Source organism: Anomaloglossus baeobatrachus, chromosome 3 (assembly GCF_048569485.1).
Source record: "Anomaloglossus baeobatrachus isolate aAnoBae1 chromosome 3, aAnoBae1.hap1, whole genome shotgun sequence".
NCBI classification, from domain to species: Eukaryota; Metazoa; Chordata; class Amphibia; order Anura; family Aromobatidae; genus Anomaloglossus; species Anomaloglossus baeobatrachus.
The window spans coordinates 455875623-455893846 of NC_134355.1; the positions used below are offsets into that span (position 1 = coordinate 455875623).

The following is an 18224-nucleotide window of genomic DNA, read 5'->3' on the forward strand; positions in this document are numbered from 1 at the left end:
GTCTAAGCATTGAAACCCCCCCCAAAGTGAATTTTGAAACTATACCACTCAAAGTACTTATCAGAGGTGTGATGAATCTTGAACCTTCAGGGGCTTCACAGAATATTATAACATTGAGCCGTGAAAATAAAATAACACATTTTTCCCACAAAAATGTTGTTTTAGCCCCAAATTTTTCTACTTTCACAAGGGTGCCAGGAAAAATACACCATACAATTTGTTGTGCAGTCCCTCCTGAGTACACCCATAGCCTACTTGCAATGAAAAACTACTGTTTTGGTGCACAGAATGGTTCAGAAGGGAAGCAACGCCATTTTGTATGAAAAAGATTGCGAAAGCCATGTCACATTTGAATCTTCCCTGACATACCAAAACAGGAGAAACCCCCAACAAATTATGTCATTCTGAAAATTAAACCTTTCAGGGAATTCATCTTGGGGTGTAATGAACATTTTTAACCCTCAAGTGATTCAATGAATTGTAAAAACATGGGGCTGTCAAATAAAAAAAAATACCATTTCTCCCATTAAATATTTCATCTGGCCTCAAAATTATAATTTTCGAAAAGGGTAATAGGAGAAAATGGACCATACAAATTTGTTACACAATTTCCCTTGAGTTCACCAATACCCCATATGTGGTCAAAAACTACTTTTAAAACATAATGGAAAGCTCAGAAGAGAAGGGGTGCCATTTTGGAGTTTACAATTTAGTTAGAAAGGTTTGGGGCTGCCATATCATATTGGCAAAGCCCCTGATATGCCAGAAAAGCAGACCATGAATAAATGACTTCATTTTTCAAACTACACCCCTCAATAAATCAATCTAGGGGTGAAGTGAGCATATTGACACCACAGGTCTGTCGGTGAAGAAAAAATAATTATATTTTTGACATTAAAATGTTGTTTTAACCCCAGATTTCCAATTTTCACAATAGAATTAGGAAAAAAAACACTATCATTTGTTACACAAATTCTCCTGAATGTGGCAATACCCCACATGTTACACTGCAATAACGTTTAGCAATACAGCAGGGCTTGGGAGAGAAGCAGTACCCCTAAGTTCTAGTGCAGCAGAAATCCCCTCAAGTGACCACATTTTGGAAATTAAACTCCTCTGGGATTTCATCTATGGGTGTAGTTCTATCACCCCCACGCCAGCGGCCGAGCCTCTCGGATCCGGAGCTGCGGTGGCTCGAGGGGTCTCCGGATCCGGGGGGTCCGCGCGGACACTCGAATTAAAAGAAAAGGGGGGATAAGTACAAAGGGGTTAGAAAGTTTGTGACACCACCCACGGTGTGTGGTAATGTGAGGGACCACCGCTGCCGTTGGGGTGCCCGGTGATGATGGTGTGGCAGCCTGATGTTTAACCCCTCCATGGGTAAGGAGTTTGTGTCCCGGGGCCCGTTGGCTGGTTGGTGTTTGGGTGCCATTGGAGTTTTCAGTGTACTCACTCAAACCAAGAATAACAACACCGACAGCTTGTAAACCAGAATACTGAGCACCACTGCAGCTTGTAGGGAGCACGCTTGGGTCCGTGCCCTTGGTCTTGCTGTTAGCCTGTGGCTCTGTCCTTGTCACCTTTGTCTCTGTTTGGACTCTCGGGTATAAAACTCTTCGGGTCCCGCTCACTCGTATGGCTAACGGAGTGAGCTTGCTCTCAGGGTTCAGGCATAAGATTTCTTTGGACTGTATTGGGAAAGTCCTATCCCATTGGTGCACTAGTACCCCGATTTTGGAGCGGGTTGGGGATGAATCTTTAAGTCTTCTCCCCCGTCGGGTAAATTACCAGAATGCGTGAAGTTACTTTCCGGCCTAGGGTCCACGTACCCCATCGTGCATTGGCCCCTGCCCAGTGATAGCTCAAGGCTGCTGGCTGCCCTACTCGGCTGTCTGTGCCCCTTGACACTATCCCCTGCGACCGGGGTTCCAGCTCCTACCAAGCCCAGACCAACGTCTGTCACCTAGTAACTCCAGGAGCCCTGCTCCCTGCCAGTGACCTCTCCCTCTCAGAGAGTCACCTCTTCACTCTCCACTCTTTTGCTCAACTCCTGCTCAACTCCAGCTCAACTGTCACTTTCTTCACTTTTCCCTACCAACCCCCCATGTGGGCGGCCCTATTCCCTTCAGGCCCCCCATGGTGTGTCTGGTGGGTAAAGTGTAAAGTGTTCCTAGGATTTTGATTGGCTAAGCTGCTAGCAACACTAAAGTACCAGGACCCGTAGCCAAGGAGGGTGGATACTGTGCAGAAGGGCAGATTGCACAATACCCTGTGACGACCTGATAGGCTAGGGCATTACATTATGATGATTTTGTCCTTGGAAAGCACTCATGGAGTCAAATGCAGTGAATGTTGCAAAATTAACAATTGCAAATAAGAGCCCCACGGGGCCTCAGGGGTTACTCGTCACCGGACCAGTGGTTTTGTGGGGTTGCTGTGACTAGCCTGACCCGGCTCCGTGGCCCTGTCGGCTACATGTAAAGGACAAACGAACGGTTGTCCAGTATAAAGGGGGATGGAAGGAGGGTGAAGGGTCCCTCCTCTGCCACGGACACTTCCTGCAACTTTTCTTCCCACAGGAGCATTGTTGGATGGGAATGGGGGATGCTTTTACTCACAGTTCTTAAAGGTCCCCGGAGGTGCTGCTTTTTGCCGCCATGGATAGACTCCAGACGGTCTCGGGTGAATCGGAGGCAATCACCAGTGTCTGTGGAAATGGGTGAGACCTTCCTCCTTGCACTGACTCGCGGCTCACGTGGCCTGAACCAACTTGGGGACTGCACTGTCTATGTTAAGTGTCCCGTCCCGTATACAGGTGACGTGGGTCCTCACCGTGGGGCCTGGCTGTAAACCTAACCTCAGATCCTATATGTCACTGTGTTCCAGGAAACAGTGTGGTGGGTGATGGGACATGAAATCTAAAACCCCTGCAGATTTGTTAGAGTCCGTGAAGGTGTCTCAATCGATGGGTCTGCACCCCGACTGCACTGGCACTGTGGAAGCCGTTAAGCCCCCTCCCAGCTGCCATGTCTCCTCTGTCTCACCATCTCCACCGGTCGCCTCTGTTTCTCGCCCTCTTCCAGTCTGGCTGGTCATAGCTATAGACGCTCTGTGAAGTACTCTCTATAGTAGCCGTGGTACTACAAGTCCCATGATGTTCTGGCACTCTGTCATCCTTCTCCGAGATAACTCTTAAACACACATCCTGGGTGGTCCCCCTGAGGGGAGCTGAGTGTACCACTCCCCCCAGGTGACCTGTTTTTCCTTCGCTGTCTCAGACTGTTCTAACTAGAATCTGTTTGTGTGTTTCTTCCTTGCTCATTGCCACCACCCTTGGGATGACATTTAGTGGCTGATTTCCGGGCAAACTGGATTTCCCCAGATTGCCTGGCTTCCTGTGTAAGTGGTGACTCATAGCTAGATGTAAGCAAGAAACAACACCAGTGATTAACTCCTTCATCACCTGAGTCCAAGCATTGCACCCAAATGAAACGCAATGCCCTGTGATGATTGAACCCCAGGGGTACCACAAGTGCCCATTACATTGTAGTGCCCATACATTGTGCCCAGCTTGTGCTTCTGGAGACACACATCCTGTACATTAAGCGGGCTCTCCTAACTACAACATGGACATTAACTGTGGTTTAGGCACATTGCAGTGCTCAGAAGGGAGTGGACATTTGGATTAGGGAATGCAGATTTTGCTGTATTCCTTTTTTTGAGGAGGTGAGCCAAAGCACTTTTCCAGAGCCTTTGTGCTACCAGTTTCTTGAAAGTCCCTATAGTTCCATTAACAGATGATAGACTTAAGTGTGCACTTGTTTTTTTGTGGGTTGAGTTGAATGCTGTTTTTTCTTTCCATTTGGGTACTGAACATTTTGGATCAGATCACATTTATCCTATGCTCTATGCTGAGTGCTTACATCACAGTTTCCATCTACAACTCTGAAATAGATGATTCAAGTGAAACCCCCAACAAATTCATTTACTTTAATGTGGCAGCAAAGTTACTACAATTTTCTACTCTAGAAAAAGAAGGGAAATATGTAGGTATTAAATAGTAAAATGTCTTACCCCACAATCATTTGCTCCATCTCCACACATACCAACATAATAGCTAAAATAAAAGTAAAATAACAGTTATAAATAGACATACTTTTTAAATATTATAAAATAACTATAATATCTAAATGCAATATAAAAGTTATCAATAGGTTCAAGATTACAGAATTATTAAATAAATCAGATCTGTCAGGATTGGTGTAGCATAAATATGTCAGCTAATTGCTAATGTCCATTATTCTCTAGGCTAGGCCAAGTTTATCATAAGCAGCTTTTTGTAGTCGATATCTAAAGTAAGATACTGATATTAACAATAATCTTTCAGATCATGTTGATAATCTTCGGTCTAGGATTAAACAGTTGACAACATTTTAAATATTAAACCTTAGAGTGAACCCCAAATTATAGCTTCAAGAAGGAAACAAACTATATTCGACATCAGAAGAAATTTCTTCTCAACTTACTCAATTTTTTGCAAATCTTCTATAAGGCCAGATTTTTGTTTTGGTGTCATTCTGCCAAAAATAGTTCCTTTTAACAGAATCTGTAACATAAAGTTTGAAAATGTTGAAATGTGGTGTATAAAGTATGGCTTGAATGTAAATATGCACAATCAGTATCTGCATATTTCATATTTGCATTTACGGAATTATAATTTAATCTGTAGTTGCTTGGCATGCAAAAGCTAAGCTGTTAAAACAGTGGGATTCACAAACATTACTGGTGACAGGAAGACAGAAGATAGCTCTTTCCTGTGTCATTCACTAGACAAAATTGGAACTGCTGATACCAAAAATAAGCATCTTCACATTAATGCACACCGATCTCCAGGATTTTCCTATATAACCTAAAGCTAGTGCTGTACTGGTGCTATCTTGATGATTCTATACATACCTTTAGTTGTCAGCTAGGATGTATAGGTTTTGAAACACAAGCAAGTAAAGTTTGTAAAATGAGCAGCTTGAGTGGCAGTAGCTGCCAATCAACTGATAGCTGGTTTGGGTTTTGATAGTGATTCCTGCCTCCCTGCCTGTCCATCCTCCCCTTATCTGTTATTTATGCTAATTCTATTATATAATAGTTTTTCTAAGTGGCTAGAAGGGCTTATACCCATGTGACCAGAAGGGGCGGTGCCTCAGCCAAGAGAAAAATAATGTTACTTCCTGGCATCAGCTATGTTGGCTGAGGCCCTGCCCCTTCTGGTCACATGGGTATGACATCAGCACAGGTCCTTCAACCCATTTAGTAAAACAACTCTATAATAAAATTCCCTGAGAACTCTGTGTCTGGGACCAAGGCAAAGATACTAGGTATTCAGTATGGATCCCAGATTTTACAGTCTGGTTTAACCCATCATTAATCTTGTTCATCTTGATGGTCAGTTTGCTTTGTCCACTTCAACAGCTGATGTGATTTCATGTGGTGACAGAGTTGATGTGTGCCAGGAAGCACCCAGCTTAGTTTTCAACAACACAGACTACATGGTGCAACAGACTGGTCCTTCAGCAATAGAGAAAATAATTTTTACATATGAATTGCTCTCACATAGGACTCACTACCAACGTGACTACCACCTTAACTTTCAGGCATTCTTGAGACTCCTACCACAACAATAGTTATAACATCACTTGTTCCAGAGCTGAGCATAGAAAAATCTGTGGAAGAAGTTGTTTTGGTGCAGTATGTTACTATTGCCCTAGGGTGCTGAGGGTTAGGGCACTATGGAGCATAACAAAAACAGGTATTTTTGACTGAATTCAGATTCCGCTCTGTACAATATAAAGTGTTATGATAATGAAGGATGAAAATGTGGGCAGATTATAACATTTATTCCAGCTGATGGTGTCACTGTCCAATGATACATTGCTGAGATTGAAATGAGTGATGGGACCTATACTCCATTGTGAACTTCACTTCTTCTTCCTTACTATGCTTTCCAGAGGCAATGGAGGCACGATGTGTAATATGTTAGGGAGTACTGCTACAGTGATGGTTGCTACAAGCAGTGGCAGTTGTGTTATGCTAGAATCCAATATATTGTATCCCATAATATTAGGCTTCTTTTCTATCACCCTACAACATTTACCGTAACTGTGCCATGTTTAGCATACAGGAATAATGTTACATTTTAAACCTTGTTGAGAAACTTAACCAAATCTGAAAAAATATAACATTAGTCAGAAATGCCCGGCACCGGCAGGGATCATTTGCCAGACAAAAATATAATTCAACAACCACCTACTTGTAAGGTCTCCAATTTCACAAAGTAATCAATGTGGCAAAACATCTCGATTTAATTTGATTATTTATTTACACATTTTTGGGATAAAGGATGTAAATTCCCCTGACTAGAAAGGTGCACTCAAAAGCTAATGCCAGTAGGTGGAAACACTGCCTAAAAATGCTGCAACACACTACATTATAGTTATTTGGTGCACTGCTGGCAAAATAGTATATTCAAAAAGGTAGTCAAAAAGTAAAATGGATGTAATGGAGTTTACTTTTTTGGTTGTTTGTTTGTTTTATTTTTGTGAGAGGGGGTAGGGAGATATTTTTGGTTTGAAATTCTACCACCTTTAAAAAAATGTTTAATCCTAAATACATTTTACTCAACACACTAACTTTGGTAGGTAAGCAATTGTATTTAAGTTAAATTTAAAGTGTACCTGTCGTTTTAATTTTTATTTAATAAACACATGAAAATAAGCAACTTTGTAATATATCGTATTAGACAAATTTGCTTCTTTCTCTGCCAGAATGGATCAGTCATTATCAAAATTCTCAATTCTGAGGAAAAATCTGTATTCAGTGAAGACTTTCCCATTACTGAGGTAGAAGATGAGAGCTGCTACTGATGAGATTCTATGGTGATGAATATTGGAAGGAGCTAGAGGCTGAGGTAGGAGTTGGAAGCAGAGCTCCGCCCCCTTCTCACTCTTCTATTATAGTATGTGTTATACTGAGCCTGATGAAGAGACCTGTGTAGTCTCGAAAGCTTGCTATTTATTACCATCTCTTCAGTTAGCCATTAAAAGTTATAGTTATCAACCACTGAGGACTCTCAATCTTCTCCTTTAGTCTACTCCACTTAGTGTCCTGTCTCTATCAGATGTTCTCCATGCAGCCCGTCCCACTCCTTGTCCTCTGAAATTTAAGATTGGCTGCACAGATTTATGGTAGCTCCATCTTTAAAATTCTGACAGATTTCACTAGATAAAGCATACATTTTTGCTACATAAAAGGTATTTAGAAAAAAATGTTTAATATTTAAATCACACACCCTGATGAAGAAAGAGTGAAACGTGCGTTGAGGCAGAATTGCAATACCCCCAGCAATATAAGTGCTTCTATCCTAACATGCACTGCGCACCTTAGACTGTTTACTTTTTCTCTAGGGTAATATTTACCCCCATCTTTAATGAGCATAGCAGTGTTCAAAAAAATTGTTCTGGTTGGTATATTTAGTATATGTCTCTGCACTATAGCACCTGTTTTATATTGATATCACTATAGATCTTTTTTTATTATGCTATAATAAACTTTGGGCTTTACATACTTTATTCTTTGGACTTTATGTCCTATGGCGTTAGTCTCAATGCATGTTTGGTAATGAGTGGACCCGTGGATGTTCGGGTTTGCCGGGTTGAGCCTGACTTGAGTTAAAAGTTAAAGCTCATCTGTAGCCCTTATACAATTTTGGGTGTATCTACATTGGGAATATTTTGTGTGACTTAAGATATTAAATGTTTGTTATTTATTTTACTCATTTTTTCTTACATTTCTTGGATAAGTTCTTTAAGAATAATTGTGATTGGGCAATGCTATCTTCTCAAACAAGATTCATACTGTCAAAAATCATCGAGTATACAGTTTATATTTTTGCATCCCATAGATAACAGTAGCACTGATGATTATTGTATTAAAAAGGTATGTGGCAGTCTATAGAGGCAGTTTAGCTGCTAATCACACCTACCATTCTGAAATCTACGCATGAGGTCATAACTCCATGTTTGAAACATATATGCAGAATAGTATGTATCCATGCATCATTTTACTGTCTAGATTAATGTTTAAGTTTTCTCAATTATTTGGTTTGACATTGAAGTGATGGATTGTAATTACAAGTAATCGCGCTACTGAATTCTTGTAATTACAAATAATTGTGCTACTGAATTAGTACTTACTTCTAATGCCATGTCGGGGAAATGTTGCTTGATAATTTCATATGATTTGCCACTCATTGCGTAATGATATTTTCCAGCACTATTATTAAATCCCCAAGTAATATCTGAGGCTGTTGTCATATTATGTTTCATGGTTTTCTGGAAAAAAGGGCATGTGTGTTATACCTGAATAGTATCACAATTGTGAACATAGAAAAGTGTTCAAGATAGCCATATAAATAGATTGATAGCCTTACAATGTGTTTGGTCGAAAACTTAAAGGGATATTCCACCGTAGTAAATTTATGGTATACTAGAAGGTGGCCCGATTCTAACGCATCGGGTATTCTAGAATTTACGTACTGTGTAGTTAATGTATGATTTTTGTTATATACAGTATATACAGTGCCTACAAGTAGTATTCAACCCCTTGTAGATTTAGCAGGTTTGATAAGATGCAAATAAGTTAGAGCCTGCAAACTTCAAACAAGAGCAGGATTTATTAACAGATGCATAAATCTTACAAACCAACAAGTTATGTTGCTCAGTTAAATTTTAATAAATTTTCAACATAAAAGTGTGGGTCAATTATTATTCAACCACTAGGTTTAATATTTTGTGAAATAACCCTTGTTTGCAATTACAGCTAATAATCGTCTTTTATAAGACCTGATCAGGCCGGCACAGGTCTCTGGAGTTATCTTGGCCCACTCCTCCATGCAGATCTTCTCCAAGTTATCTAGGTTCTTTGGGTGTCTCATGTGGACTTTAATCTTGAGCTCCTTCCACAAGTTTTCAATTGGGTTAAGGTCAGGAGACTGACTAGGCCACTGCAACACCTTGATTTTTTCCCTCTTGAACCAGGCCTTGGTTTTCTTGGCTGTGTGCTTTGGGTCGTTGTCTTGTTGAAAGATGAAATGATGACCCATCTTAAGATCCTTGATGGAGGAGCGGAAGTTCTTGGCCAAAATCTCCAGGTAGGCCGTGCTATCCATCTTCCCATGGATGCGGACCAGATGGCCAGGCCCCTTGGCTGAGAAACAGCTCCACAGCATGATGCTGCCACCACCATGCTTGACTGTAGGGATGGTATTCTTGGGGTCGTATGCAGTGCCATCCAGTCTCCAAACGTCACGTGTGTGGTTGGCACCAAAGATCTCGATCTTGGTCTCATCAGACCAGAGAACCTTGAACCAGTCTGTCTCAGAGTCCTCCAAGTGATCATGAGAAAACTGTAGACGAGCCTTGACATGACGCTTTGAAAGTAAAGGTACCTTACGGGCTCGTCTGGAACGGAGACCATTGCGGTGGAGTATGTTACTTATGGTATTGACTGAAACCAGTGTCCCCACTGCCATGAGATCTTCCCGGAGCTCCTTCCTTGTTGTCCTTGGGTTAGCCTTGACTCTTCGGACAAGCCTGGCCTCGGCACGGGTTGAAATTTTCAAAGGCTGTCCAGGCCGTGGAAGGCTAACAGTAGTTCCATAAGCCTTCCACTTCCGGATGATGCTCCCAACAGTGGAGACAGGTAGGCCCAACTCCTTGAAAAGGGTTTTGTACCCCTTGCCAGCCTTGTGACCCTCCACGATCTTGTCTCTGATGGCCTTGGAATGCTCCTTTGTCTTTCCCATGTTGACCAAGTATGAGTGCTGTTCACAAGTTTGGGAGGGTCTTAATTAGTCAGAAAAGGCTGGAAAAAGAGATAATTAATCCAAACATGTGAAGCTCATTGTTCTTTGTGCCTGAAATACTTCTTAATACTTTAGGGGAACCAAACAGAATTCTTGTGGTTTGAGTGGTTGAATAATAAATGACCCTCTGATTAAACTTTTCACAATTTAACAAAAAAATAAAAACAGAAATAACATTCTTTTTTGCTGCAGTGCATTTCACACTTCCAGGCTGATCTACAGTCCAAATGTCACAATGCCAAGTTAATTCCGAATGTGTAAATCTGCTAAATCTGCAGGGGGTTGAATACTACTTGTAGGCACTGTATATAGATGTTGTTGTGTGTAGTTACCAAGTGTTTGTGTAGGGTGCTGTGAATGTTCTGGGTGTTGCCTGGGTGTGGGGGTGTGTGAGAGTGGTGTTGTATGTGTGTTGCATTGTATGTTGCATTGTTTGTGGAGCGCTGTGTGTCTGCAGCGTTCTGTGTGTGTGGTGCTGTATGTGTTGCGCGGTTTGTGTGGGTGTGGAGTGCGTGTTTTGGGGGGAGGTATGTTTTGTGCAGTGTGTGTGTTGCGCGGTATGTGCGTATATTTATGTATGCCGCGGTGTTTGTGTGTTGGGTGTTGTGTGTGTGCGGCGTTGTCTGTGTGTCTGGGTGTCTGTGTAGGGCAGTGTTTGTGGTTCCCAGTGTGTGTGTGTTGTGTTGTGCGGTGCGCGTGTGGCGGTGTGTGTGTGTTCTGGGGGGAGGTGTGCACCCCCATCGTGCTCCATCCCGCATGCTGCACACCCCCCATCGTGCTCCTTCCCCCATGCTGCGCATCCCCATCGTGCTTCATCTCCCATGCTGCGCACCCCCCATCGTGCTCCATCCCCCATGCTGCGCACCCCTCATCGTGCTCCATCCCCCATGCTGCGCACCTCTCATCATGCTCCATCCCCCATGCTGCGCACCTCCCATCGTGTTCCATCCCCCATGCTGCGTACCCCCCATCGTGCTCCATCCCCCATGCTGTGCACCCCCTATTGTACTCCAACCCCCATGCTGCGCACCCCCCATCGTGCTCCATCTGACATGCTGCGCACCCCCCATCGTGCTCCACCCGACATGCTGCGCTCTCCCCATCGTGCTCCATCCCCCATGCTGCACACCCCCCATCGTGCTCCATCCTCCATGCTGCACACCCCCCATTGTGCTCCATCCTCCATGCTGCGTACCCCCCATCGTGCTCCATCCCCCATACTGCGCACCTCCCATCGTGCTCCATCTCCCATACTGCACACCCCCCATCGTGCTCCATCTCCCATGCTGCAGACCCCCCATCGTGCTCCATCCCCCATGCTGCGCATCCCCCATCGTGCTACATCTCCCATGCTGCGCACCCCCCATCGTGCTCCATCCTCCATGCTGCACACCCCCCATCGTGCTCCATCCTCCATGCTGCACACCCCCCATCGTGCTCCATCCCCCATGTTGGGGCCACAAGGGGCGGGTCCTAGCGTGGCAACGTTTGCCGGGGGTGGGGCTGAGCGGGCGAGGCGTCAGTGTATGCCGGCTCCCTGCACATATGTACCGGGAGCCGGTGTACGCTGGTAACCATGATACACATCGGGTAACTAAGGGAAGCGCTTCCTATAGTTATGCGATGTGTATCATGGTTACCAGCGTACACCGGCTCGGTCACGATCCCAGCATCGCAAGGTTATGTCCGCCGGCGGCAAGGCCGAGTGTGCCAACGTGTGGCGGGGGCAAGCGGGCAAGGCGTCAGCGTATGCCGGCTCCCTGCACATGTGTACCAGGAGCCGGTGTACGCTAGAGCAGGGCTGAGCGGGCGAGGCGTCAGCGTATGCTGGCTCCCTGCACATGTGTACCGGGAACCGGTGTACGCTGGAGCGGGCGATGCGTGCGGAGAGCCGGGGCGAGCGGATAATCCATGCGGGGGCAGGGCCAGGCCGAGGCAAGCGGCCAATCCGTGATGGGGTGCAGGGCCAGGCCGGGCCCAGTGGCCAATCCAACAGTTGTCACTCTAACGACACTGTCACGGTGACACAATTTTGGAGCAAGACAGACAGACAGAATAAGGCAATTATATATATAGATTGCTAGGATAGGCCATAAGTGCCCAATAAATGTAGGTCTCATTGCCGAGACCTGCATCTATCTCAACAACCTGGTGTGCATTGTCAGAATTGGAGAGGGTGCCATATATAAACTGCCTTCTGCATCCCTTTCTATGGGAGTTCTAAAAATTGATGAATTAGTAGTTTTCAGATCTCCCAAAGTGGTAGTGCCTGAATATATTGGATATTTAGGGTGTAGTCTAGGGATATGTTATGAATGTTGCAGAATGGAACACCACTTAAATATCTATCACTTATACACGTCATAATTTAGATATTAATGTAATCTACAAAAAAGGCAAGGGACCGAATTGGGGATATTATAAATAGGTGGGGGCCAGAGTGGTGGACATTATAAGTGTATTGGGGACATTACAATTTTATGGGGAACATTATACAGTGAAATATATAGTATACAGGGTGAAACAAGTATTGAATATATATAACAAATATTATAAGTAAATATACAGTATATCTAAAGGTGCTATTGACATGAAATTGTCAATAGATATCGGTAACAACCCATCCGATCCACACAGTTAAAGAAATCAAACCATAGATTTCTATAAATTAAATTATATGTAATCATTAGAGATGGGCAAATAGCAACTATTCATGTTCAGATAATGCTTACTAAATACAGAGTACTATTCCAATATTCGTCACAGCAAGAAACATGCTTCGGGTCCCCATGGACTTGTATTAGGATCATTATTCGTGATGAATACTGGAATAGTACTTTGGGATTTGTTATGAATAATCCAAACACAGTTAGGTACTATTCACTTATCACTAGTACTGTAATAATGAAAAATCACATAGTGAAAAAGTATTGAACACGACATTAAAAGCATATCAGGATAAGAATGGGGTACATTAAATGTATATGGAGGCCAGAATGGGAAACTGCAGAGGGGCGGACATTATAAATGCATGTGGATCTTATAAGTGTATGGTGGCCAGAATGAGGACATCTCAACTATATAGAGATAATAAAAAGTGTTTTGGGGGCAGAATGGGGCATTGAAAGTATAAAGGGGCCAGAATGGGGGACATTATCGGATCACAATGAGTGACATTTTTGGACATTATAGGTTTATGGAGCCACAATAGAAGGCATTAATATTTTAAAAAGTAAAGTCGAGGAAACTAATGTATGATAATAACAAATTTAATTGCAATGTTCTATCATTCCACATAAGCATTTTAAAAGTGTGGTTCACCACTATTTTTATTTTCTATATCGATATTATGTTGAGAAACACTGTTTCTCTAAAATACCTTATGTTGGCCATAGTGCCTGTGAGAGGCGCTATTGTGGACCACTGTTCACCATCGCCTGACCCCCAGGGATTCGGTGATGTCATGTCAAGTTCCTGTTAACTTGACATCACCGCGGCTGGCCGCAGTGTCCGTGAGTGAAGGGCTGTGGGCAGTGTTTCACCGCTCATTACAGCCCAGCATGTCAGCCCATCAGCTCCCTGCTCCCTCCTCCCTCACAGCAAGGCGCCGCAAGCAGAAGGGACGCTGAGCTGTGATGAGTGGTGAAACATCACCCACAGTTCAGTGAGTCAGGAAGACTGCGGCCGGCCGCGGTGATGTCAGGTCAACAGGTATTTGACATGACATCACCGGATCCCCGAGGTCACTGAGCCCTGGGGTCAGGCCATGGGGAACAGTGGTCTGCAATAGCGCCTCTTACAGGCACTATTGCCAAGATAAGGTAATTGAGAGAAACATTGTTTCTCAACATAATATCGATCTGGAAAATAAAAAATATGGGTGAACCACCCCTTTAAATGCTCCATCATTAAAGGAAACTTCAACATTCATACGACCAAAAAAAACATGGTAAAGAATGTTTTTACTGCTTACAATCCATTTTAAATAAATATTACAAGAAAAAATGTTTTGTAAAGCAGTCCATTTTTTTTTAGCATTTTTGTAAGGTGGAATTTCCCTTTCCTCAAAACAAACAAACATTTCTATTACTTTTCTCACATCAACCTGATACACAAGAATAACATTTTGGGTGTGGGATTTTACCTTGTTGCTTTCCATCGACTGTTTTGAAAGTGACGCTGGCCTTTCCCCGTCAGGTTTACAAGCTTCCAGCACAAGTAAATTGGAAGCATCGGGCACCATTCCAGAGCTCATTCCCACCGTACACGCTGTCTGAAGATTATCACCTTTCAAAAATAATAATTATTATATTGTAGATAGCAGTGTTGAATAATGCACGTAGACAAATGAATGCAGTACAGCATTTCTTCACATTACACAATGTCACAGTAATTTAATTCTATATTGTGCTATGAACATATTCAGGCCCTGATTCATCATTGACATTGCAACTTCTTTTCTGGGGTAAAAATAGTTCTAATAGTAACTTATGTTTGCACTGTGTAAATTATTTAAATTATGCCGTTTTGTAAAGGAAATTGTCACGCTTCAAATCATTATTAACTTGTGGATAGGAAATAATCGGTGGGTTTATAGCATACTAAAGGGCCATTTCTAATCACAGTGCCTTCAATCACAATGTATTTCAGATGAGCAAACTATTAGATTTAATTTTGTGAATTTATCATTTTTACAAATACCTCTGCCAAACAAATCTAGTTGTTGACGACTCATTATGGTTCATTTTATATATATATACCGGTATATATACAGTCAGGGCCAGAAATATTTGGACAGTGACACAAGTTTTGTTATTTTAGCTGTTTACAAAAACATGTTCAGAAATACAATTATATATATAATATGGGCTGAAAGTGCACACTCCCAGCTGCAATATGAGAGTTTACACATCCAAATCGGAGAAAGGGTTTAGGAATCATAGCTCTGTAATGCATAGCCTCCTCTTTTTCAAGGGACCAAAAGTAATTGGACAAGGGACTCTAAGGGCTGCAATTAACTCTGAAGGCGTCTCCCTCGTTAACCTGTAATCAATGAAGTAGTTAAAAGGTCTGGGGTTGATTACAGGTGTGTGGTTTTGCATTTGGAAGCTGTTGCTGTGACCAGACAACATGCGGTCTAAGGAACTCTCAATTGAGGTGAAGCAGAACATCCTGAGGCTGAAAAAAAAGAAAAAATCCATCAGAGAGATAGCAGATATGCTTTTAGTAGCAAAATCAACAGTCGGGTACATTCTGAGAAAAAAGGTATTGACTGGTGAGCTTGGGAACTCAAAAAGGCCTGGGCGTCCACGGATGACAACAGTGGTGGATGATCGCCGCATACTTTCTTTGGTGAAGAAGAACCCATTCACAACATCAACTGCAGTCCAGAACACTCTCAGTGAAGTAGGTGTATCTGTCTCTAAGTCAACAGTAAAGAGAAGACTCCATGAAAGTAAATACAAAGGGTTCACAGCTAGATGCAAACCATTCATCAATTCCAAAAATAGACAGGCCAGAGTTAAATTTGCTGAAAAACACCTCATGAAGCCAGCTCAGTTCTGGAAAAGTATTCTATGGACAGATGAGACAAAGATCAACCTGTACCAGAATGATGGGAAGAAAAAAGTTTGGAGAAGAAAGGGAACGGCACATGATCCAAGGCACACCACATCCTCTGTAAAACATGGTGGAGGTAACGTGATGGCATGGGCATACATGGCTTTCAATGGCACTGGGTCACTTGTGTTTATTGATGACATAACAGCAGACAAGAGTAGCCGGATGAATTCTGAAGTGTACCGGGATATACTTTCAGCCCAGATTCAGCCAAATGCCGCAAAGTTGATCGGACGGCGCTTCATAGTACAGATGGACAATGACCCCAAGCATACAGCCAAAGCTACCCAGGAGTTCATGAGTGCAAAAAAGTGGAACATTCTGCAATGGCCAAGTCAATCACCAGATCTTAACCCAATTGAGCATGCATTTCACTTGCTCAAATCCAGACTTAAGACGGAAAGACCCACAAACAAGCAAGACCTGAAGGCTGCGGCTGTAAAGGCCTGGAAAAGCATTAAGAAGGAGGAAACCCAGCGTTTGGTGATGTCCATGGGTTCCAGACTTAAGGCAGTGATTGCCTCCAAAGGATTCGCAACAAAATATTGAAAATAAAAATATTTTGTTTGGGTTTGGTTTATTTGTCCAATTACTTTTGACCTCCTAAAATGTGGAGTGTTTGTAATGAAATGTGTACAATTCCTACAATTTCTATCAGATATTTTTGTTCAAACCTTCAAATTAAACGTTACAATCTGCACTTGAATTCTGTTGTAGAGGTTTCATTTCAAATCCAATGTGGTGGCATGCAGAGCCCAACTCGCGAAAATTGTGTCACTGTCCAAATACTTCTGGACCTAACTGTATATATATATATATATATATATATATATATATATATACATACATATATGTGTAATTATATACATAATTTATTGACTTGCACCTGTATGTATGTATATATATATATATATATATATATATATACAGGTGAAAGTCAATAAATTAAAATATCATGAAAAGGTTAATTTATTTCAGTAATTCAATACAAAAACGGAGATGCATATTTTATATAGAGTCATTACTAGAGTTGAGCGATGTTCGATTCGAATGGTTGCCAATTTCAAATTCGAGTGATTTTGGGCGGTGTTCGAGTCGTTCGACGAACTCAAACGATTTGCTTCAAGTTTGGCAGTTCGAGTTACCATTCGATAACGGTTCGATCACCAAAAGCGTGGCTTTTCACAGTAAGGCTATGTATGCACGTTGCGTATCTGCATTTGTCCTGCGTCCCCAGCACAATCCCTCTCTCTTTCCTACTCACCGATCACGGGCATGGCGCTGCACGGCTGTCACAAAGCTCCGGCGGCATTTCCTCTTTTGAAAATGGCTAACGCTCATTATTCAATCTGGTATTCCCTGCTTTCCCCGCCCACTGGGGTCCATGATTTGTTGCAGTGAGACACGTCCTTACGATGAGTGACAGCTGGCTCACTGCAACCAATCACAGCCGCTGGCGGGCGAGTCTATATCGTGCAGTAAAATAAATAAATAAATTAAAAAAAACTGCAGTTCCCCCCAACTTTGATACCAGCCAGGATAGAGCCACACGGCTGGAGGCTGGTATTGTCAGGATGGGGAGCGCCACGTTATGGGGAGCCCACTATCCTGACAATATCACCCAGCAGCCACACGTAATTGCCACATCCATTGGATGCAGCAGTCCCGGGACACTACCCGGCTCATCCCGAATTGCCCCGGTGCAGTGGCAATCGGGGTAATAAGGAGTTAATCATGGCAGGCTTGTCCCCGAGATACCTTCCATGATTAACCTGTAAGTGAAAGTAAATAAACACACACAACGAAAAATCCTTTATTTGGATTAAAAGACAAAAAAACACCCTCTTTCACCATTTTATTAAAATCCCCAAATACCCCTCCAGGTCCGACGTAATCCACAGAGGTCCCGTGACTAGAGATGAGCGAACCGGTCGCGGTTCGGCTCGAGGTTGGTTCGCCGAACGGACCTCCCGTTCGAGTTCGGTTCGTCGAACGTTCGACGAACCGAACTCGAACTGCATAGGAAACAATGGCAGGCAATCACAAACACAGAAAAACACCTAGAAAACACCCTCAAAGGTGTCCTAAAGGTGACAAACAACTCAAACACATTGGAAAGTGACAAGGACATATACTCATGCGAAAACAAAACAGCTGGACAAGGAAAAAGAGGAGGACACACAGATATAGGCATGGCACGCCCTTCTAAAATCATGTAAAACACCGCAAGGTGACTCCAAGCGGAGTCTCCATTTTTTCCAAAAATTGGGCCACACAGACACCCACCCCATCAGTGGCAGCACTTGGGCCCTAGTTGCAAACAGGATGTTTTGATTTGCATCAAGCACATTCAAAAATACGCCATTCTTATCCGTCCCCAGGATGACACCGGGGTAGGTAGCAAAGTCTTTCCTGATCCCAGCTCTGTTCATCTTGGCTTCTTTTAAAAACACATCAAGCAAGGGTTACTCCAAGCGGAGTCTCCCTTTTTTCCAAAAATTGGGCCACACAGACACCCACCCCATCAGTGGCAGCACTTGGGCCCTAGTTGCAAACAGGATGTTTTGATTTGCATCAAGCACATTCAAAAATACGCCATTCTTATCCGTCCCCAGGATGACACCGGGGTAGGTAGCAAAGTCTTTCCTGATCCCAGCTCTGTTCATCTTGGCTTCTTTTAAAAACACAT

General features: G+C 43.0%; 1 pseudogene; it reads right to left on the reverse strand.

Moving 5' to 3' along the window:
- LOC142297273 (putative cation-transporting ATPase 13A4) overlaps window positions 1–18224 on the reverse strand; it is a 332303-nt pseudogene that overhangs the window by 109000 nt on the left and 205079 nt on the right.